The sequence below is a fragment of the Stenella coeruleoalba genome, assembly GCF_951394435.1.
Source record: "Stenella coeruleoalba genome assembly, chromosome: 17".
In the NCBI taxonomy this organism is placed as follows: domain Eukaryota; kingdom Metazoa; phylum Chordata; class Mammalia; order Artiodactyla; family Delphinidae; genus Stenella; species Stenella coeruleoalba.
In genome coordinates this window covers 78,700,003-78,724,091 of record NC_137163.1, presented here as the reverse complement: position 1 = coordinate 78,724,091, position 24,089 = coordinate 78,700,003, and the positions used below count along the sequence as shown (strand labels likewise).

Genomic DNA, 24,089 nt, shown 5'->3' with positions numbered 1-24,089 from the left:
TGTAGGTTGTACTCTTTGATTTTTTGCACATCTTGTATTTTATATATTGAGAAATAAGTCCTATCTCTGAAAAAGAATCCCTTAACAAAGCCATTTAATATTTTTTCAAACAATTAAAAATTTCACAATGGTTAGTTGCAATAAAATATTTAATATCTCAGGTGGGATGCCCTTGACTATAAGGAAAATAAACCCTCATTTCATTTTGGCTTAAAAAATGAGGTCATTAATTATCTCCCAAACAGGAGGTCTGGAAATAGGACCGCTCTGACGATGGTGTGGCAGCGCTCAAAACACACTTCTCTGAACACGTTTGTCTCCGTCCTCCTGATGAGCTGGCTTCATACTCAGTCTCCAATCATCAAATCCATTGGAGGTGCAAGGAACAAGGCAACTAGGAAGTATTCATTTCCCAACACCTTCCACCAAGAATTCCCTTCATAGTGTTGAGTCCCCTGGTCATTCCTAAACCAATCACTCTGGAGGAGAGAGACATCATGAAGAAGGGCTTAATTTGAGGATCCAATGGGTGTTGAGGAGACAACCTCCAGAGGTCCCACATCTTAATCCTTGGATGTGATACCAGGACCGGAGCTTTCCTGGGGAGAACCCACGGGCTCTGAGAATAGCGCAGATTAATAAACATGAAGTTTTAGCTTCAAATCTTTATTATTCAGCTATCAGTTACTAAAACAAACATTCTCTCCAGACAAATGAAAACAGTTGACTGACAAATAGTCTCTGACGATCGATAAGCAACAGCGTCTGAAAGACAACGAGGACACCCAACTCTATTAAAATCTTGTTCTGGGCTGTTTTTGTAAACTCCAGCTTTCCAGATGGTGAACGCACAGTGCCGCACTAGTATTTAATGTCGCTGTCACAGTCAGTGTAAGAAGCTGCTATCTAATACACACACTGCGTCTCGTTCCACATTGCACACGCTGTTCTCTGTAGCCCATGGACACTCGGGTTTGCATACAATGAGCACAGAAGCTTTGGTAGGAGAATAATAGACATTAACGGACTTCCTCTCCGTAAAATTGTTTGGGACAGAACAGCATGATTCAATAGCAGTCAAGGTGCATAGTCTTCACTCAACCAGGTAGATTCCACCTCTGTCAACAGAGGAGCAGATACAGAATAACCTTTTTCTTAATTCACAGAACAAAATAATAATGATGGCCTGACTTTTCTCCAACTCCCCTCCCTAAGCAGTGAACATGGCTGAAAATATAATTGTCCTCCCTCCCCTTTGAAAGATTTGCGGGATTTGCAGAAATTCAGCAGGGGATCATATTAAGTGTGTTTCAATCAGCAGGAGAACTTTGTATTTTATGGTTTTCTTCTATGCAAAAATGCCCCTAGGATGACATATTTTAAGTGAGGTGAATATTTTAAAAATACAAGTGCATGTACATATTAGAGCTGAAGGTGAATGCATGAAAAATTGCTCATAATTTTCAAGGAAACCTTGCATTGATGGCCACACTCCTCCCTTTTGTGGGAAGTAATGAGCTTTGATTATAACTTGGGTTTTGATTTAAACATCCTCCTTGACTATTAGTCTTGAAGCTGTATTTCTAATATGTCACTTGAGGAGGAAAACAGGAAAACAATTAATGAGGGAATGAAAATAAGGAAGTCTTTTATACCTTGTGGCTGATGTAGAAGCAGAAATTTGTGTGGCAAAAATAGAGTGGCAACAGCAGGTGGCAGTGATGAAAAAACACCAATGTTCCTGGTATAATATATCGTATCCAGCAATCCTGACGTTGGGGGTAGCTCTTAGAGCTGAAAAGAAAGAGATAAAAGATAAAAATCCTCTAAAATTCGGTGCTTAAACCTTGAAAATGTCAGCATATGATTTTATGATCTCAAATTAAATAATAGCAATGCTGGATCCCTATTAATTTACTAGCTGGGGTTACTGTTCAGCTCCCAGGCTGGCTTTCAAGTCATAGCCAACCCGTAGTACCCCTGGGACTTGCAAATGGTGCATAGCAGATCTGTGTTTTGGAGAAGGAGATACAGAAGAGAACTGTTCCAGTTTCTCTGAGGATTTTCCCTCTGTTGGTATAATGAATGGCCCTGGGAAATCCAAATGTCTTCCAAGATCTCCCTTGCTAAAATGACACAACCTGAAGTGTGCAGTTAGTACTTACTGTTTGCTTAGAGTGGAATCCAAAAACCTCCATTCAAAATAAGGTGAAAAATATTAAAACGTTTTTGTGAGTTATTTTATTGGATGACTTCCCAATTTTTTTCCCAAACACAAAGTGCAGGGATAATTGCATCTCCAATAAGTTAATTTTCATTACTGAATTTGGGAGGTGATAGATTTGGAGCCTATATCACTGATTTAAAAGGGCTTCTTTCAAACATGTGAGTTAACGCTGTAAAGTCCCTACGACAAAACATATGAGAAAAACTTTTTGAACTTAACACAGGTAAAGATTTCTTAGAGAGAACAAACACACACAAAAAAACTATATAAAATCAAATAAGTAATAAACCAGACCTCATTCGAATTAGAATCTTCTGAGCATCAAAAGATACTGTTCAGAAAATAAAAAGGTAAGCCCCAGTCTGGGAAGAAAATATTTATAATACATATATATGACAGAAACTTATATTCAAAAAGTAAAATCAAATCTTAAGAAATGATAATAAAAATACAAAATAAGGCCAACGAAAAAGCAAATAACCAGAGCAGACACTTTACCAACAAAGCTTTAGAACGGCCAAAAAGCACATGCTCAGTGTGGGAAAACACAAATCAAAACCATGATGCAGCACCTTGGAATGGCTGAAATTAAGTAAGAGGACAATAGTAAATACTGGCAGGGTTGTAGAGCCATGGGAACTTGTGCACTGCTGGTGGGAATGGTTTGGTAGATCCTTACAAAGTCAGACGTATAAAAACAAAACAATTTAAAGGGCGGATCCCATGGGTGTGAGGGGTAGATTACAAAAGTGGTCCCCAGCATAGAGGGTGCAGCAGAAAGCACCCAGGCACTAAGGCAAACGCCGTAACGCCACCGTTTGCCTTGACAAGCCCTTCTCTACTCTGTGGAGTCCATCTCTGTTCAAGATCCCTTGTCTTAAAAACACATTGCTTCTCTTTATAGTACACAATGTTCATTTTTAATAACTGTTAAATAATGTCAATGAACAGAAAACTCAGATTATGCAGGAAAAAATGGATTCTAAATTGCTATACAAACTGTTTTATAAAAGTAATTATCCAAATACAATAACTTTTTGTCCAACATATACCTAGACAATTCCTTAGAAATTATAGAAACCTGTTAATACTTATAAGGTAGAGTGAGTATGAAGTTACCTATTTCCCCTAGATATAAGCTTATATCTGCAGCTACCTGCTGAACTTCTCAATCGTGAATACCAAGTAGAAGCATATATTCCAAAGAGTTGCGTATTTGAGTTTAGCACATACAGACTCATCCTTGTTCCTGAATCCTGTTGTCCTGTTAGACGTGCTTCCTAGGTTTTTATTCCTGCTTCCCTCACCTGCTACTGAGTTGTCCTTGGGCATTTGCTTTAACCACTCCTTTCCTGAATTTTCCTACTTGTAAAATGAGATTAATAACAGTTTCTACCTCACACCTTTTTCATGAGGATTAAGTGCATGCTCATATGACACATCTATAGAAAATATTACACAATTGTTAGCTTTTGGTAGTCTTAGACTTATTTCACCACTTCATCTCACGTAGACTCAAACATGGAAATAAAGATGTACTATAAAGAATGGAGAACACCAGAAATGCTTATTGAATATCAATTATATCTCAATATTGCTATTAAAACAAAAGAGATAAGAGAAAAACTCATCCCATAAAAGACAACTAACATGCCCTACAAGAGAAAAAAACAGAATCAATCAAGCTATCTAAAAAGAATGCTGTAACTAGTATGTTCAAAATCATCCCAAGGATAAAGGGAAAAATAAATTCTATGAAATAAGATCAGAAATTTGTGATGAAAAAAATATAAGATGAGAAAATTAGTTATGTAAACTAGCCAGGTGGACTATGAAAAATAGACAATAGAGTCTAAATTGCCTAAGAACAATTAGTTAACAGGACGTTGCTCCCCAAATTAGAAAACTGGCAAGTAGAACTTTATATATTATAGAAAATAAGAAACTATGGAAGAGGAAATAAGAAAATGGAGCATAGATTGAGAAGGTCTAACATATATCTAATAAGCTTTCTGGGAAACAAAAAATAGAGAACACAGTGAAGAGGAAATACTTAATGGATGTTGCCAGCAGTGTTTCGAGAAATTAAGAAAAACACGAATCCTAAAATTGAAAGATGTCCCCGAATAATATCAATCAGAATAAATCGTAAAGAAACACAAAATACATACTTAAGCATGCGGAAGGCAACTCTACTGAAAAAAAATATTGAGTTAGAACGGATTTCCTGAAAGACTCAACGTAGACGGTAACTCATAAATCAAACTGAATTTATCTCTCTCTAATAAATGGCGGGAAGCCTGCATAGTCAAGGGTTAATGTCTGAAAGTTCAGAAAAAATGTCCTGGAGACACAGAAGTAGAAGCTTCCAGACCCTGAAAGGTTTATAAGGTATGTATAGAGTTTTGAGTGAAAGCAGCGGCTGAGTGAGAGGCTTATCAAAAAGGTCAATTCTGCCTCTGAAGCCTCAGCCATATTTGCACACACGCACACACGCACACACACATGCGCACACACACACAGGCACACACACAGACAGGCAGGCAATTAGCGTGAGCATTTCTGTAGGGAGGCGAGTCTGGATATGTGTTAGGGATAGCTCCAGTGGCTTCATTAACCTTGAAGACATACAACATAAAATACAGCCATAGCAGGCACTGATGATGTTTACAGACATATGCAGAGTCCCCAGGTATTAATTCAAAGCTGTAGAATGAGGAAAAGAGTCTGATACCCAAGGTCTCTGTGAGGCAGGTCAACGGCCCCCAGCAAAATAACAGAGGAAACAGCAGAGTTTTAAAAATAAAATAACAACATTAAAAACTATAAAGGGACAACATTCAGAATAAACAGTTGTTTCCAAGTTGATAAAATGCTATAAGACAAGGTACTAACATCCCCAAAATGTGAAGGAGAATTACTATTTAAAATTCTATGCCAAAGTACAACCCAAAGTGAGAATAAAATAGACTTTTGTCAGATGCAGTAGAACAAAGAAGACTTTATATGTATAGACCACCTTCAAATGAGTTACTAGCTAGAGGATGTGACAAAGCAAAAATAAAAATGAACCCCAAAAGAAATGGTGAGTAAACTACCAGTAAGGCATATGCACCACATCTACAGACCATTGCTTACAATGATCACCATGCTGCTAGCAACTGTGTGTATGTGTGTGTTTATTTAAAGCAAATTAGAATACTAGAAAATAGTATCATAAGGCTTGAAAGAAGGAAGTATAAAAAGGTCTCTTATTCTCAAAGGAAGTAATCCAAAGGGTTAATATAGTACTCCAAGAAAATTATATATCTAGATATGTATATTAAATATTTATGGGTAACTACCCCCAATATGCAAAGGATAATGTTCAAACCAGCAGTGAAAAATTGGACGGAAATACTCTAAAGAGAAAGAGGTAGGCAGCTTTTATCAAAAATCACATCTTAGGGCCCGACTCTTCATTTGTCATTATATATATTTTTTAAAATTCCAGAAAGTCGACAACAAAAAAAGCAAACCCAATTCAAAATGGGAAAAGTATCAATATTTGATTTATCACATTTCTCCAAAGAAGGTGCACAAAAGGCCAAGGAGCACAGGAAAATATGCTCAATATCATTAGCCAATAGGAAAATTCTAATAAAACCGCAATCACATACCACTTCACACCTACTTGAATGGATATATTTTTAAAATAAATAAACTGGGGAAGAGGATGTGGAGAAATTGGGACGCTTGTGCACTGCTGGTGAGAATGTACAACAGTTCAGCCTCTGGGGAGCATAGTTTGGTGTTTCCTCGAAAATGAAACATAGACCAACTCTGTGACTCAGCAATCCCGCACCTAGGTCTATATCAAAAAAAAAAAAAAAAGAAAGCAGGGGCTTGAACAGATATTGGTACACCAGCATTCATAGAGCACAGTGGCCAAAGATAGAAACAGCTCACATGTCCATCAACAGATGGACGGATACACAAACTATGGTATTTTATACAGTGGAATGTTAATCAGTGATAAAAAGGAATGGAATTCCGACACATCAACAGGAATGGCTCTTGATAACAATACGCTAAGTGAAATAAGGCAGACACGAAGGACAAATATTATATAATTCCACTTAGATGAGGTGCCTAGAATAGCTAAATTCAAAGAGACAGAAAGTAGAATGGAAGTAGCCAGGGACCATGGGGAGGGATGAATGGGGAGTAATTGTTTAGTGGGTACAGAGCTTTTGTTGGAGATGATGAAAATGTTTTGAGAATAGACAGCTGTGATGATCACACATTGTGAAGGTATTTAATGACCTTGATTATATAGTTATAAACGGTCAAAATGGTAAATAGTATGTTACGTACATTTTGGCACAATAAAAAAATTAGCAAACCATCTACAGCAACATATAAAGAGGATTATACATCATGATAAAGTGGGATTTTTCTCAGGAATGCAAGGTTTTGGGGGTTTTTTACCCTGAAAGTCAATCAATGTAATACAAATACTAATAAGATAAAGGACAAAATCACATAATCATCTCAATAGACACAGAACTAGTTGGACAAACATCCAACAGCCTTTCAGGATAGAAACACTCAACGAACTAGGAATGCACAGTAACTTCTTCCACCTGATAACGGACACATAGCAGAACCACACATGAACATCGTACATAACGGTGAAAGGTCAGGGACAGAAGAAGCACGTCAGCTCTGGCCACTTGTATTCAACATTTTGCTGGAGGATCCAGCCAGGGAAATTAGGCAGGGAAAAAAAGAAATTTGGATTAGAAGAAAAAAGTAGCAAAACTATCTCCAATAGCAGGTGTCGTGACCTTGAATACAGAAAATCCTAAGTAATCCACTAAACCCATAATCAAGCTTAACAAGGTTGCAGGCTAAAAGACCACAATAAAAATTATAAAGTAGCAATGAACAATGAAATTAAGAAAGACTTCTATTTATAATACCATCAAAAAACATACTTAGGAATAAATTGAACATAAGTGCAAGCTGAAAACTACAAGACATTGTTGAAAAAATTAAAGGAGCTCCTTAGAAATGGGAAGACATCAGTTGTATGGAAATCACATGGGAAATATAGTTAACTTATCTTCCTGACTTTCTAATTAGCACAATGCATGCTTTTTTCAAATGTGAATAAATATAAGTAAGTATGCATTGCAAAGCCCCTCAGAAGGACCAGAGAGAAATATCATCTATGTAAATCAAATAAAGATACAGAGGAAAGTCAGTGCTTCAGCAGGGAGGCCACTATATCTTCTGGGAGACAGGATGGCACATAGGAATGAACAGATTCAGATGATAAAGTCTGAATGGGTAAGAGTCACATCAGATCTTCGGAAAGCTCCACTGGCCCCCTAAAATCCATCCTGTCACATATCTGGCTGGAAAAGATATGTACTTAGTCTAATTCGGATATGGGTTGCTCGTTCTTATCTGAACCAGGAAGAATTTTATGAACTTAATCTTACAAATTTAGAACGTGACTACAGAGGGACAGACAACACAGAACATTCAGACACCAATACACAAATACTCCCTTATCAACCGCCCCACATGAACACAGTCAAGGCTGAAGCGCTTTCCTCAACCTGGAGCTGCTGAGCTAAAACAACGGTAATAAAAAAAAAAGAAAAGAAAAGAAATGGGAAGACATCTATGTTTATGTATTGGAAGATTTACTATTAAGATGGCGATACTCCACAAATCGTTTTACAGATTCAAAACAATCCTTCTCAAAATCGCAGACTGCTTTTCACAGAGACTGACAAGCTATGCTAAAATTCATGCGGAAATTCAAACGACCAGAACAGTCAAAACAATCTTAAAAAGAAGAACAACCTTGGGTGGATTCATATTTCCCAGTTTCAAAACCTGCTATGGTAAACAAGACAGGGTGGAAAAAGCATAAAGATAGACAGGTGGTCCATTGATTTTGAAGAGGACGCCAAGACAATTCAAGGAATAGAAAATAGTGCCTTCCACAGATGGTGCTGGGACATGGGGAATCTGTCCACCGTAGGACGGAGTTGGCCCCTTTACCTCCTACCATGTCAAAAACTAACCCAAAGTAGACACAGACCTAAGTGGAAGCGCTAAAACTGTGAAGCTCTTGGTGGAAAACAAAGGAGTAAATCTTCATGACCTTGGCTTAAGCCCAAAGACATTAAAACAGCAAATCAGTGCCTGTGGCTATACGGAACAAAATGTACCCACGTGTTGAAATCATTAACTTTGTGTGGGGAGATTATGAGCACACATTGTATGTTTTCTACTTGTATGTTTCCAAATTTACTGAGTAAAGATGGATTTTTATGGGAAAATATCCACTTTATTTTTAAAGTATTGGTAAGGTTCTTCTCCAATCATTTTCATTTCTCTCTCTTCGTCTCTCTTCCTATTTCTCTCTCCCCCAAATATGTACATGTACACTTGAAAGTTTAAAATATTCAGAAGATAGATACTGGATGAATAAGAACTATTGTTTAAAGATGGAGAGTTCTCAGATTTTGAACTGCATTTTTTTGCCCCCCAAATGATTTGAAGAGCAACTAATAAAAATTCTCTCAAAAACTTTTTTTATGCCTAAACCTAAAGAAATTTCTACAAGTCCAGTTAGATTGCGATTCTAACCACATTTATGTTAAGTAACATTCAGCAGCTATTTGTTTAAAACGGCCTTTGTACATTATTAATTAGTAGGTTCTCTAAGAGTGATACATATTTTTAGCTACACATCAGATGTTTCTTCAATATTTCCTGCATCTTCTTTGCACCTATCAAGCAATAATAATAATAATAACGACAACATTAACAGCAAAAGCCTTCCTATGTGCCAAGCGCTTTCAAAATGTTTTGCATTCATTAGCTCATTTAATCATGAAAACGACCCTTTGAAATATTACTAATCCCTCTTTATGGGTTGAAGGGACAGGGCACAGAAAGGTTGGGTAACTTCCCGTGGTCACACAGCACGTACATGGTGGAGCTGGAAATCCAGGAAGAATGATTTCAAGGTAAACTTCTCACCAGTGTGCTCTACTTTGGATCTTCCTGTAATGCACATGCACACGCACACACTCGCCCACACACACATAAACGACTTCCTTTAAATTTTGTTTAAATCGCAACCTTCCCCAAACGGACAACTCAGTCTTTTCCTTTGTTTCATGTAAAATCCCACGGAGCCCCCAGGGGACAGTTACCCTCATGGTGATGAGTCAATAAAGTCAAACTTGGCTTTATTGTCTGCAGATCTGTCCCTGGGGCTCTTAGGCTGATTACATAGAATAATTTCCACAAATACTCTAGGAGGTACCTTATTATATGCCTACTTTATCAAGGTCAATTAATGTTCTCAAGTTTACACGAGTAGTAATTACCAAGGACAAGACTCACATCCCAGCCTGATGTCTCTAGAATCCTTGCTCTTGGTGACGGTGGTGTCAGGACCACAGTCAAAACTGTGGATAAGAATTCTTGAGGATTCTTGTATCCTTGTCACCAACATTTTGACAGCTATAACCAAAAGAAAGTACAAAGTTGCCCAAGGAAATCAGGTAAATTAAGAAGAAGTATGGGCTGGGTTTGTAATATATAAGCATTAAAGATAGAGGCCAGAAAAGGATGAAGACAATGTGAAAGGTGGGAAAAACACCAGCTTTGGGGAGGTGGCACACAGAGCCCAGAAGACAGCCTGGACAGAAAGAAGGGGAGGCGTTGTCACATCTGTGAGCCTCGGTAAAGTTAAAAAAGAAGTTTTTGCATTGAGTAGAAATGTCCATAATCCAGAGCGGTTTTAGCAGTGATGGGGTCGAACCCTACATTTCAGGGGTAGAAGTTTGGGGAGGGACTTGGATGTAATAAAATAGATATCGTAGATATAAAGCCTTTTTTTTTTAAGAAACTGGCCTTAGCGAAGAAAAGGGGCTCTTTTCAAGTGTGATACAAGGTCATTTGTTTTTACATTTGGTTTACAGAAAAGTAAGAACGTTTATAGCTGGAGGAAAAAGTTCTAGTCCAGAGAAATAGATTAAAATTAGAGGCGAGAGAAAAAGGGGGAACACTTGCTAGAGGAAATTATGGGAGGAGATAACAAAAAATAAAATCAAGATTATAGTTCTGGAAGCTGACACTCTTGGCTATTGGTAGAGAACCTGGAAACAGACAAATGCTCCCACTGAGATCAATTAGAAAAGTTAAATAAAATACCAAAAATAGTTTGAAGGAATTAGAGGGTTTCTAGCATACCCAGGACTTAAGTGGCCAGAGCCTGGGGGAAAGGGGAGCTTATGTGGGAGAGTTTAAGTTTAGGCAACTGCGGTCCCGAGGAGACATTGCCCACATTTGTCTCCATGATGGACAGCATGCCAGTCATCCACTAATGCGGGAGAGTAAGGAGCAAAGCACAAAGGGTTGCAAGCAGAACGGAGCTACTAGGACACAAAACGGACTGTGGGATTCAAACAGGTGAGTCCTCAGAATCAGTTCTGTCCCTGGGGTCCTACCCTCCAGGAACGTAGATGAACCAAACGGAGACTATGCTTTGCAAAGACAATACACTCTAGGCTATAAACCACCAATCAGCACCTAAGAGATTTGAGGTTATCTGCCTTTCCGTTTCCTGCCGTAACTGCCAGAACACAGGATAAATCTCCTCTGAAGGTAGAGAACATCACCCGTAACCTCTTCAGTTTTTCATATAAAATTCCCCGCAGTCATTCAACGAAGTAAAAAGCATGCTAGGACAAATAAAGGAGAAAAACAGACAACAGAAACAAAGCTATAAGTGACCAACATCAGAGTGGGTAGGAACAACTAACTACAGGTATAATATTTATATTTCAATGAAAAATATAACCATTATACCAGTGGGAAATGGGCAAAAACTTGAGTAGACACCTTACAAACAGAGATTTCCAAAAGGTCAATAAGCATCTGAAACTGTGTTCAACTTCATTAGTCATCTGGGAAATGTAAATTAGGATCTCAGTTAGAGTCTATAGAACACAGTTTCAGAGAATTAAAATGGCTAATTTGGGGGGTGGGTGCATACAATTATGTATCCAAAGACACGTACAAAACTGCTCATATCAGCACCATTTGTAAGAGCTACGGCATGGAAACAGCCCAAGTATCGATCAACAATACAAGGATAAACTGTACTATGATCACATAAACTTACACTAAATAACGAGAATGAATGAAATCATGATAAGCAGACAGCATCGTTGAATGTCAAAAATACAACACTGACAAAAATCTAATCACAAGCAGTTTGTATTATATAATTCCACTTATGTTAAGTTTAAAAACTGGGAAACGTAACCTAAGCTGTTAGAGTCAGAATAACAGCAATCTTTGGGGTGGGTGGTGACCAGATGGGGCCACGGGAAGGACCATCTCTCTGCCCAAAATCACGCTGTCTCACCTATCTTTTTGCTTTAGCCATCGCTGTAGCCTTGAGCTCTGAATGCAGGTGTTCTCTGGCCACGTTTACATAACTTGCCCCTGTGTCTCTCATCTTGTGCCCAGAGCATCTCTGCAGCTGCGCTGGGGATAACTGTGGGAATCCCCTCAGACACACTGGAACCGTAAACTTTCCCATTTGTAGAACTCATTGTAATTATGACTAGATATTCGATATTTACATACCTTGTGAAAATAGGAAATGTCTGCTTTGTTCAGTATTTGCCTTCTTCAATGTTTGTTGAATGAATACAAAACCCACATCCTCTCCAAATGACCCCCCACCCCCTCTTCCTCCCTGGTCTTGGTCTCCTTCCCCAGTCTGCTGAGTTGGATTGGAATTGTTCAAGAAAACCTCAACAACTCCAAGCTTTATATAAAAGGTACAGATGTTTTAAATCCATCAGTAAATGCTATGAATAAGGTATCATGGGGATACATGAATGAACACTGTGATTATGCCAGGCAGGGTAGATAAGCAGCGCTCCAGAGAGGACCGAGGTCTTGAGATAAATTTTGCCGAAAGAGAGCAACTTGATTTGACAGGAAGAATTAGTATTAGAAAACCCCCCAAAGGGAAAACATGTGGATTCATCCACTCAGCGCACACAGTTCGGGGGTGCACAGAGATAAACACCCATCAGCTGCTCCATCAGATGCTGAAACAACACAGGAGAAAGTGACCGGCCAATGACAGCAGTGACGTGCGCACGGCTCCCAGCTCTCTGCAGCTGTGTGGTGTGTGAAACCGCTTTGGCTGGACACCCGAATAAAGAGGCCAGCACGGTACGGGTTTATTTCCTCCATACACAGAAAAGTCCGGGCTAGGCAATTCCAGGGCTGCTCAGAGACTCGGTGTGAGAACCCGGGGTCTGCACCCGGCGATCCCACAGGCTGGGACTGGGACTGCAGCGGTGCCAGCGCCTCATTCTGATGTGATGGTGCCCCAGGAGGTCTCCTCTCCTGCCTGCTCGGAGCAGGCAGCAGAGGAGGTAACAGGGAGGGGGCAGACCTTTCCCTGAGCCCTGCACCCACCTGCTTGCACCGCCAGGCCCTCCCCGGAGCCCGGCTGGGAAGGGGAGTCACTACACCCCCTGCCCCGGGAGCAAGAAAGGGAATGGCAGCGAGTGTGGGCGCTGGGACCCAGCCCCGCTGTGCGCACATGTGGAAATAGCACGGATATTCACCCCGAGCTCCAACTGCAGAGGAGGGTCCTCAAAGAGGGCACAGTGAGTTAGTCCGTCGACGCACGTGGTCTGAGCACCGACACCGCTCCTGGAAAGCAGGCGACGCCGAGGGAGAACTTGGGGGCGCAAACAGGCCCTGACCCTGCTGGAGCATCTTCTTCAAGACACACACGCGGCTGCCTGCGTCCGGTCCCTCGACACCTGCTCGCGAATCACACCGTCTGTAGCCCTGCAGACGTCTTCGTTACCAGGGCAACCTATTTTCATCTGAGTTTTATTCCTTCAACCTACATTTCTTTCCTTCGATGCACGTAGCATTATTCAAAAACATATGATTTGTTTTTTTCTTCGTTTTCTCCAAGAGAATTTAATTCTAAGCAGACAGGGAACTATTCGCTGGTGAACTAGCACGTGGTTATAATGTGCTGTTTAAATTATAAAGCCCTTCAAGTTAGTGCCTGTAATGGTGGTGGTGAGACCTGCGGGAACAGACTACTAAAACTTGAAGAGAGACAAAAATGAATGTCCAGATAAATGATAGAAATAGATGGATAAGTATAGATACACACGCATATTCTCCAGTTTTAATGATTACTTATATATTTCTAATCTTAAACCTTTGGCTTCCTAGTTGTTTTTTTCCTACCCTCTTTTACTTTCAAGATTAGAATAAAACTACAAGGATACAGTTTGAATTTTAATAACGACAAAATGAATGAACAATGATTAGAAACAAAACGGCTTGACGCTTTCTACTTCCCATGGCTGGAAATCACACAAGTGTTTGGACTTCATAAACTTAGTGATTCAACTTTTTAAAACTATTCCAAGTTCTGTCTCTTACAGAACAAGCCAGCCATAAAATGTCTTCTCATGCTTTGAGGCTCTCTAAAAATTGAACTGGAAAATATTCCACTTTCATTATTTTGCAATGAAAAATGTGGTACCCTTAAATGTGGTCATTTTATTTCACACATGTTATTTATTTGAAATCTGAGCTACTCTATGCCCTATCAACCTATGTAACTCTCTTCTACCCTGACAAAAACTTGCCTTTTATGAGGTCATGGTTAATAGTCCCCAATTCTAATGCCACGCTGACAATCAAAACAAAAATAAACCAGAAACTACTACACGTTTATATACAGACAAAAATGGTAAGTAAAATATAAGCAAATAGAATGACATTTCGTGAAAATAATAATAGATCCTGACAGAGTGGCTTTGTTCTCAGAAAACAAAAATCAATTGCAAAGACAAGATTCATTAATGTAATACATACAAAAATGGCCAAGGAGAAAACACATTATTTACTTGATTGTACTTGAAATCCCATGGGAAATAATGCAACATTTGTTCTTAATAAAATCTCATCGTGAACCAAAAAAAGGAAAATTGAATTAACACGGCTTCTTCAGTCATCAGCGCCACGCCTACCCGGGAAGTCGTCACGGGGATTAGCTTACGATAACGTGAAAGCCAGCTCGAATAAACTCAAGAGTCAGCTACGGCCACCGCAGTAACTACAGTGACACAAAATCACTAGTGCTCACGGGCATAAAATCTTAGAATTCTCTCAGGGATGAGCCAGTGTCTCTCTCTGCATCTCCTGGGAAGGGGCCCCCTGGTGGGGGTGGTGGGTGAGCAGGAGGCAGATGGGAGAGAGGCCCCCATTAGACAGGAAGATGAGAGGCCCTGAACCTTCTACCTGGGAGGACGTGAAGTGGAAGGTATTTAGGGGAGGGACGGTCAAGGTAAGGTTGGAGTCTTGGGTTCTGACCCTCGTCCCACCTGTGAGGAGGAAGGAGAGAATAACATGGTGAAGAGAAAGCCAAAGTGGGAGGAGAATTCCTATTCGGATTTCTAGGAAGAGATTACCCCACCTCTCTTTTTCCACTCCATGGATTTGAAGACATGCCTCCCACAGACACACACACACTCAAGGCGAAACGTGGAAGGAACAAACGAAAGTGCTACCCTATTTCCCCGGGACTGTTCTGCACACCTGCCCTCTCCCTACCGGGAAGGATCCTGGCTCTCAGAAACGCAGGCGTTAGAAATCCGAGGCTCACGCATGTGTGGGGAAGGGGGACCCCAAGGTGAAAGCAGCCTCTGCGTAGATAGCCAGTGCTTCCAGGATGAGCCTGTGCACCAGGACTGCGGGGGGCGCGGACCTGCACGGCAGGAGGGGGCAGCCAAGTCCCATCTCACTGCAATCACTGCCAGGTCTTCCATGTCACTGAAAACATTCAAATCCTCCGTTTAGCTGCGTCTTAAGACCATCTGGAGGACGCTTTCCAAACATTCTTTTCAAATAGGACACGCATTTTCAGAGTCTTTCCATATCCAAGAATATTTTTCTGCTGACTTCGGTCATGACATACAAATTCCCAAAATTGAATGTCTCCAGTGAAAATCTCTTCTCACTCAGCACTCTCTGAGGCCATTTCGATTCGCTTAGATTTAAGTCCTTTTCGGGCTGACTTCCCTGATACATTAGTTAGCTCTTTTGTTCAGAATATTGCCAAGGCATAAATGTTTTTTGTAACATGCTGTGTTATTGCTTTAGCTTCATTTATCAGAAGATCGTCCTGGGGTCCACCCCTCGTTTTCATTCTGGTTCTGTTCAATATTCCCCGTAACTCCTGCGCCGGCTCCTGGTTTGGGTGAGGATCGGCTCGGGTGTGCTGTTCTGTGCTGAGGGGTATTTTCCCATCACTCCCCCCGGCTCCCCGGCACAACCAGGGATGGAGCTAAAACACCAGGTCACGCTCCCCGGGCATTCGGTGCTGCGTGCCACCTTCTCCACAGCTGAACGATAGGACTCAGCCACACTCTGTTTCTTCCTGCGCTGTGTTTCTCTTCCGTCAGATTAGTGGATGCCCACAGCCTCCGCTTCTTGTAATGAGGTCACTGAATACCTACCTATTCCAACCACAAACGCATGGACATAGGAAGGAGATTCTTCTTTTCTTTTTTTTACAGATCTTATTATTAAACCATTTTCAACAATGAATCAAGAGATGAAGTTAGTTTTTTGGAAGATTTTTCTGGAAGTACTCTCTCTGAAACCTAACCACTGTCAGCACTTGTTTACAGTGGCGCTTTAGATGTTTATTAAATTCGCTTAATTATAAAGTCTTTTTTAAATTTTATTTTATTTAGTTATTTTTGGCTGCGTTGGGTCTTCGTTGCTGTGCACGGGCTTCCTCTAGTTGTGGTGAGCAGAGGCTACTCTTCGTTGCGGTGTGCGGGCTTCTCACTGCGGTGGCTTCTCTTGTTGCGGAGCACGGGCTCTAGACACACGGGCTTCAGTAGTTGTGGCAATGTGGGCTCGGTAGTTGTGGTTTGTGGGCTCTAGAGCACAGGCTCAGTAGTTGTGGCACACGGGCTTAGCTGGTCCGCGGCATGTGGGATCTTCCCGGACCAGGGCTCGAACCTGTGTCCCCTGCATTGGCAGGCGGATTCTTAACCACTGTGCCACCAGGGAAGCCCTAATTATAAAGTCTTGATGCTGCTTAGTAAAAGAATGTGATTTCAGTCTGAAATATTCATGTTGTATGTATCAGATTCGCCATCTGGCTTTATATCTTCAATTGAATAAATGTAATATTTTATGAGAATTTATTCATTTTCTCAATAGTCAATGATTCATATTCTTGTCATTAAAATGTCTTTCTTTGCACTGCATCAAATTGTCATTGATAAAGTTTGGGGGTTTATTAGGGCAGGTATCTTTTGTTCTGGTTTTGGGAATAGTGTTTTAAAACGTGAGTTCAATAATTCATGAATAAGTGAATTTTCAGATAGTAGTCAGGAAACGTCATGAACATTTTTCAGGTTGTTTAAATTTATCCTTGACAGTTAATGAATTAAGTCTTGTCCTTGAAATGCCTCATTTTATGTTCATCTTCACCAGTGCTTCACCGGGGGACATCACTTTATATTAGAAATAGAAGACGATAACAGTGACATTCGACAACTACTGTATTACGACAGTGATTACACAGTGACCATATAAGTATATATTGTTTGTCTGAAAACTTTAGGCAGGTATCAATAGTTACCTAGAATTCCCTGCTAAGCTATTGATGACTAACCTATAGTAATGCAATTCCCGAAAGAGAAAAAAACACCATTATAATAGATTGGCCGGATGATTTGCACAGGTACCCAACTCATGGACAATAATTTGATGTGATCTCATTTATTTAAACTGTCTACTGACCAACTCTCTCAGGAGACATCTCTTTAGATGTGTGAGTTAGTAATGACCTTTTAATTAATGGTACCTTATCAGTTCCTTTACCTATTCTGAGGTAGATCTGATATGTGTGAGATACGTGAACACGTATTTGAACATGTATGAACTGAGAAGGAGAATAACAAGATGCTTTCCAAAGGCGACCAAGCCACGTGTCCATAAGATGTGAAAAGTCTGAGTTAGAACAGGGTAAGTAGAGCGGCTCATTGGTCACAATAAGATCATAAAAGAAACCTTCTAAAGCCCCAGCTGCATAGACTAGACACCGAGAAACCACTATGTACCAGGTCCTGGGTGCCTGGGGACAGAGAGGTGAAGAGGATGCTAGTGATTTATGCTTTCCAGATGCTTCCATGGAAGCGGGAGAGGACACATGTAAACGCACACATGAGTGCTCTGGAAGACCGTCAATGAATGTGCCTGGCAAATATAAGGAGTCTTTCCACAGACGTTAGGCGTTTGGTTTTCATGGAAGTCAGACCTGAATTACAGTGCGGGCTCCCTGGAGGAGGTGTCCACTTAGCCCAGCCAGCCAGCCGGTCTTCAGTACTGAAGGAGTCACTTTTCTGGAAAGATCAGTGAGGACCCGGCAGCCTCACCCTCCTGCCTGTGGTCATAGCGGCCTCTCTGTCATCCCAGCATCCTGCTGCCTGTCTCTGCTGACTGGTGACTCCCTGGGCCGGAGGAGTTCCCGTCACCTGGCGCCGGAGAAGCTGAACTGGTCTTTGAGAACAAGCTGATTTACTGGTCATTTTCCAACATCCTCCGCTGAAGTCATCAGCCAGGTTAAGTCAAGGGGAGGGAAAGTGCGTCCCTCTCAGTTAACATAGACATTTCAATGAGAAAGTAAGAAACAGACAGACGGCAGAAGGTCACGACTCATCGGGTACACTTAGCCTTCAGAAACAAAAGCAGTAAACGGGCTGAGGCAAAGCTGCCTGTCCCCTTCACTGCTGTGCGCCTCAGAAAGCTGTTCGTCCTATCCACGGCTACTTTCTGGTCTACATAATGGATTTAGGAATGATTCCAATTGTATAAGTTACTCTGAGGATTAAATGAGGTAATCCGTATGAGATGACTGTTGGGATTCACAGAAAAGCTCAAATTATGTTACATATGATTTTACCCTGTATTAACCTAATAATTTACATGTGTTTAAGTGACTTTAAAGAGCACTTCCCATGTTTGTTTGTTTGTTTTTTAACATCTTTATTGGAGTATAATTGCTTCACAATGGTGTGTTAGTTTCTGCTTTATAACAAAGTGAATCAGTTATACATATACATATATCCTCACATCTCTTCCCTCTTGCGTCTCCCTCCCTCCCACCCTCCCTGTCCCACCCCTCTAGGTGGTCACAAAGCACCGAGCTGATCTCCCCGTGCTATGCGGCTGCTTCCCACTAGCTATCTATTTTACATTTGGTAGTGTATATATATCCACGCCACTCTCTCACTTCGTCCCAGCTTACCCTTCCCCCTCCCCGTGTCCTCAAGTCCATTCTCTAGTAGGTCTGCGTCTTTATTCCTGTCTTGCCCCTAGGTTCTTCATGAACTTTTTTTAGATTCCATACATATGTGTTAGCATACAGTATTTGTTTTTCTCTTTCTGACTTACTTCACTCTGTATGACAGTCTCTAGGTCCAGCCACCTCACTACAAATAACTCAGTTTCGTTTCTTTTTATGGCTGAGTAATATTCCATTGTATCTATGTGCCACATCTTCTTTATCCATTCATCTGTCAATGGACACTTAGGTTGCTTCCATGTCCTGGCTATTGTAAATAGAGCTGCAGTGAACATTGTCCCACATGGTTTAAAAAGTGTTACTATTTATTACAAATCAGTAATTTTTAAGGTGGGTATCTAAGGACCTCGGGGCCCCCCACGTGGGTGGAGGGGAAGCTAAGCCCTCCTTCGTGTCCGGGAGGTCTGAACCATGAGCATTTCACTGCCGGTGCTTAAAACTCATTATAACTTATCACATCCTTTGCAGGTGTGGGCATTTAAACAGTCTTATAACGTACACGTTGAAAACATGTTGGATTTCTTAAAGAAAGGGCACGGTGAGCCCTTACAGCGGGTGTTAGCTGCGCCTCCCGTGCAATTGTGCTTTACCTCCTATGCCTTTACCTCCTATGCCTTTACCTCCTATGCCTCCTTTTGTAGGGAGTGTTGACCTGAACACTTACACTGAATTTTAGAGCTTTAAAGATACCACTCGATCTCTTCATTCAGAAGCACGTATGGAGCCACTGTCTGTACCCCATCATGCTGGGCCTAGAGGTACAAGTGTTACCGGTGCAGCCCTGGACTCAGAGCCACACAGCCTGGGGGAAGCAGGCCAGGGACCATGCCCGGTCGACAGTGGTGAGAAGGACCTGCAGGTCTGTGAGCATCTAGCATAGGAAGCGGCATCCTTCATACACTCAGAAAAGACCTGCTAGATCGAATGAGTGAATAGATCAATTATGGGCATAACAGGGCTCCTAGAAGCCTTTAAAATTTGAGTGCAGAGTCACCTAAATTAGATTGAAAATGCATGTATGTACATGTATTGCCTCTCCTGAATGTTCTTTCTCTAAGAATAAAAGCAAAACAATGTGCATTATGGATGATTTAACAAGGTAAATTTATAAAATAAATGCCACCTGTATTCTCAGGGCTTTGAAGCACATTAAACTTGCTGATGTATTTTCTTCAAATTTCATTGTGTTGAAAATTTTCAAACAAAATAAGTATCACAGAATGTATTAGATTTTGATCCCTTTTTAATTAACATTATGTAATGAACAACTCTATATTTTTAGATATCATTTTAAGGCTCGTAATATCTCATTCTGTGAATCAGTACATTAAACTTTGTTGACGATTTCCTTACTGTAAGTGATTGTTCCCATTTTTGTCCCGTTAGTAACAATATGATGGATGAAACTGTGCTTCTAAGTGTGTTCCTAGTTATCTCCTAACTACAGTCCGTCCTAGTTGCTGTTGTTTTCCTTTATTACCCGTCTACCACTGAAAAACCACCAAAAGTAGAAAAGGACTAAAAAGGATTAAAGATCAATATAAAAGTTTTATTCTAAGCCCATAAAAAGGACCTTGTGATGTTTCTGAACAGTAGAACTCTACAAACACAAAAAGGAAAGGATCATGATATTTGAGCTCCCTGAAATGAAGTTTTGATCCATTTTACTAAGATCTCTGATTATTTTCAATAACTGCTGGAACCAGGCAACGTAGCTGGAGTCTTAGAAAAGAATTGATAAGTGCAATAGCGCTCTGTTGGACCCTTAAACTGTGAGGGAGAAGAGGAGGTAGGGTGACCACTAATGACTGAGACCCTAGTGCTGAGTGAACGCAGGCTGACTGGAGTGACCACCTGTAGATGCCGACATTCCAGGGGACAAGCAGGGCTGTTTCTGTGATGCAGACCAGCAGCTTCTGCGTAGATAAGCTCCTCTTTGCTCCTCTAGAGTTCAACTGGAGATTTTAAAATGATTCACAGTAGCTGAGAATCTATACCTGGCAAGATACTGGTAGGTAAATAAAACCTCATTCCCAAGGCATTTACAGACCAGAACTGCAGTTTCCTAAAAACATAAACAATAGCTGAATGGGGACAGTTGTAATAAGAATTGCAATGGGACGAACTACCATGTAAACAAGAGAGCTTTGTTCACACTGAGGAATTCGGGTAGAAACACGTGGAAAGATCATTTAATTTGACATCTATTCAACACATGCTCATTGAGTGCCTATCATATTTTCTAGATGTAAGGCATAGAGAAATGAACAAAGCAGAGGCCTTGATCATGGGTAGCTTATATTCCAGTAGAATAAGGTAAGCTAGAGATAAAACAGGGGAAAGTAGGATTATCCGTTCCAGAGATGGGCAAGAGCAAGAAAGGCCTGGCTGGAGGCACACGGGGTGACAAGAGTTTGGTGTAGCCGGGGTTAAGCTTAAAACTTGAAAGCAAAGAATGAATTTTTAAAGATAAGAACGAGAATTTCATATAAAATGAGAATGGTAGAATCAATTTCCTGGAACTCTAGAAACTAATCCAAAACTTCCAGCAACCAGAGGACTGTTTAATAACGAAAAGGGCAGGTAAGTTCTGGTAAGAAAGTGTGGTGTTTCTGTTCCCCTATGTACTGTACCACGCCCTTGTCCCCACCAGTGGAAAAGGAGTGGCTGCCACAGTGAGCATGGAGACCCATGTTCCTGGTGTGGCCCCAGGGTTCAGAGGCTACTACGGACCTTGTTTTTAAAATACTGTGGCTCTTAAAATGCATACTCCTAAAATACTGAGCTTTGAACCTTCAGGAGCTCCTGACGGACAGGCACAGAGCTGACCTTGCTTTTCCTCCCCGCTGCCTGGGGCTGGAGCTGCTATCCTGAGAGTGGCACTGGTGTCTGTCAACACACCAGCTGTGTTGACATCCACCACCCATGCCCACCTGGGGCGGGGACAGCAGACAGGTTGGTCAGATAGACCCAAGCGTGAGGAGGAACAGAGAAGGACATCTGCAAGAAGCAGGTCTCAGAACAACCACCACATACACCAGCGAAAAAGGGAGTGCAGACTGCATGCCCAGCCCCGGATACATGCGCAGAAAAGACAGGAGAAGACCTAGGCTTGCGTCTCTGGCAGATCTGTGGGCACCCAGACGCAGGAGGAGATGGCAAAGCAGAGCTGCAGGCAGTCCAGCTTAGTATGGAAAGATTACTCCAGCTCAGAGCAATGGAAAATAAACAGTGCTGCGGAGGATGTGGAGAAATTGGAACTCTCACATGTTCCGGGTGGGAGTGTATGATGATGAAGCCCCTGTGAAAACAGGTGGTGGTTCTGAAAAATGTTAAATGTAGAATTACCCTATGACCCGGCCATCCACTCCTAAGTATGGACCCAAAAGAAACGAAACTGGTACTCAAGCAAATACCTGTACAGGCATATTCATAGCACTTCTATTCACAGTAGCCAAAAGGTGGAAATGACCCAAACATCCCTCAGTGGATGAGCAGATAACAAATTGTGGTATATAAATACAATGGACATAAAAATGAGGTATTGGGGCTTCCCTGGTGGCGCAGTGGTTGGGAGTCCGCCTGCCGATGCAGGGGACACGGGTTCGTGCCCTTGTCTGGGAAGATCCCACCAAGGAGCAACTAAGCTCGTGCACCATAACTACCGAGCCTGCATGCTGCAACTACTGAAGCCCACATGCTCTAGGGCCTGCGTGCTGTAAATACTGAGCCCACGTGCTGAAACTACTGAAGCCCGTGCACCTAGAGCCCGTGCTCTGCAACAAGAGAAGCCACCACAATGAGAAGCCCGCGCATCACAACAAAGAGTAGCCCCCGCTCGCCGCAACTAGAGAAAACCCACGTGCAGCAACAAAAACCCAATACAGCCACACACACACACACAAAATGTAATGCAAATGACCTCAGTAAATTAAATTAAATGAATTCATGAAGAAAATAAAAGAAAGAAAATTATCCAATGTCCAGTAATCCCTGATTATTTCCTTTCCCCCAAGTACAGTTTCCCTGGTAAAAGGCCACAGGTCCCTTTGGAGAAGGCTGGGAGAAAGATGGACAGTATGACTTTTCAGCCATGTGTCAGGGTCCTTCCTCTAGGGACCCCAGCGCCCCCTGCATTCCAGGGGCTCTGGGTCTGTAAATTGGCTCAGTCTGAGAGCTCCCTTTACTAATGGAAGGGGCGTCGTTCACGTCTTTAAATCAAATCATGTTCGAGAGCCAATTCTGAGCCAATAAAGTGTCAGCTCCTGTGACTCTGGAGATCGAGGAGGCCCAAGAGCTGCTATCCAGGAGCTGGAGGCCAGGAGAGCTGGTGGTGGGGTTCTAAGCCCTGGGAGGGAGAGCCCAGGGTGTAGACGCTGGTCTGGGCCTAAAGGCCTGGGACCCAGGAGCACGGGGCAGCCAGGCCGGGCTCGCAGTCAGGCAGAGCAAAGCCTCCCTGTCTCTTCCTGCTTAGACTGTCCCTGGGAGGCTGCGTCGGGGGGACAATCTGCAAATGCTAACCTCCCATGGAAAACCCCTCCCAGACACGTCCAGAAACAACGTTTAATCGGGTATCTGGTGTCCCACGGCCCAGAAACCATCGCAGTCTGCGTCATAACCTTGTACTGAGGAAATCAGAATGTCACTCACCATAGAGCTTTAAAAGCTAAAACATGAGAGATGTCTCTTATAAACCATTGTGTGACGCAGAAAAAGATTTTACATTTTTTTCTGGAAATATTGAATTAATTTTCTAGGCTCTGCAGTTTCACATGAGTACAGACCACATCAAGAGGAATCACTTCACTAAGTCTTCAAACACTTCTGCAGCGAGATGTACATAAATATTCATACGCTCATTTTAATTTTTAAAAAATCCAGAGAATTGAGACTTTTCAAAGATTGAAACTAAACTAATCCCAGATTCATATAAAAATGCATTTTCTGCCTTTTAATTAAAATGATTAATGCAATTAATAGTGATTACTTTTTCTAATGAATACTTAATTTACTCTTTGGGAAATCACTTATGATTACAACTCATTACCAAATAATTACATGCTATTTAGTGATTTGTGTCGTGCTCTTAATTCATACCGATGAAGGGGATCAACATTTCTAAACGTAAATTTCTAGCGTTCTGTAGAAATCGTTTCTTTTGATAATAAAAGTTAGTATTAATCCACATACTCTTTTGCAATTGCCCGATGGGTCTTGAAAAATCACTGATGGGATAGAAATATTATTTTTGTGCCAAGAAGGTATCAATATTGCGGTATGGGTTAGGCTGGATTTTACTTATTTTTGTATTGTGGACGAATTATCAGTAGAAGAAGGGACGTTTTGGAATCGGAGGCCAGATCCCTGTTGCTTGCACTGAAGATACAACCTACAACC

General features: G+C 41.4%; 1 long non-coding RNA gene across 3 annotated transcripts in view; it reads right to left on the bottom strand.

Moving 5' to 3' along the window:
• Window positions 1-840: 840 nt before the first annotated feature.
• Window positions 841-24,089, bottom strand: part of LOC307176125 — a 279,090-nt gene continuing 255,841 nt past the window's right edge. For 2 of the 3 annotated variants that reach the window (XR_013824610.1, XR_013824611.1), the window contains 2 exons: window positions 1,656-1,794; window positions 841-1,118 (listed from right to left, as the gene is read on the bottom strand). This is a non-coding gene — a long non-coding RNA (uncharacterized lncRNA). Of the gene's footprint in view, window positions 1,119-1,655; window positions 1,795-9,521; window positions 9,764-24,089 lie in introns of those variants that run through there. The other variant, XR_013824612.1, reaches the window with a different exon arrangement.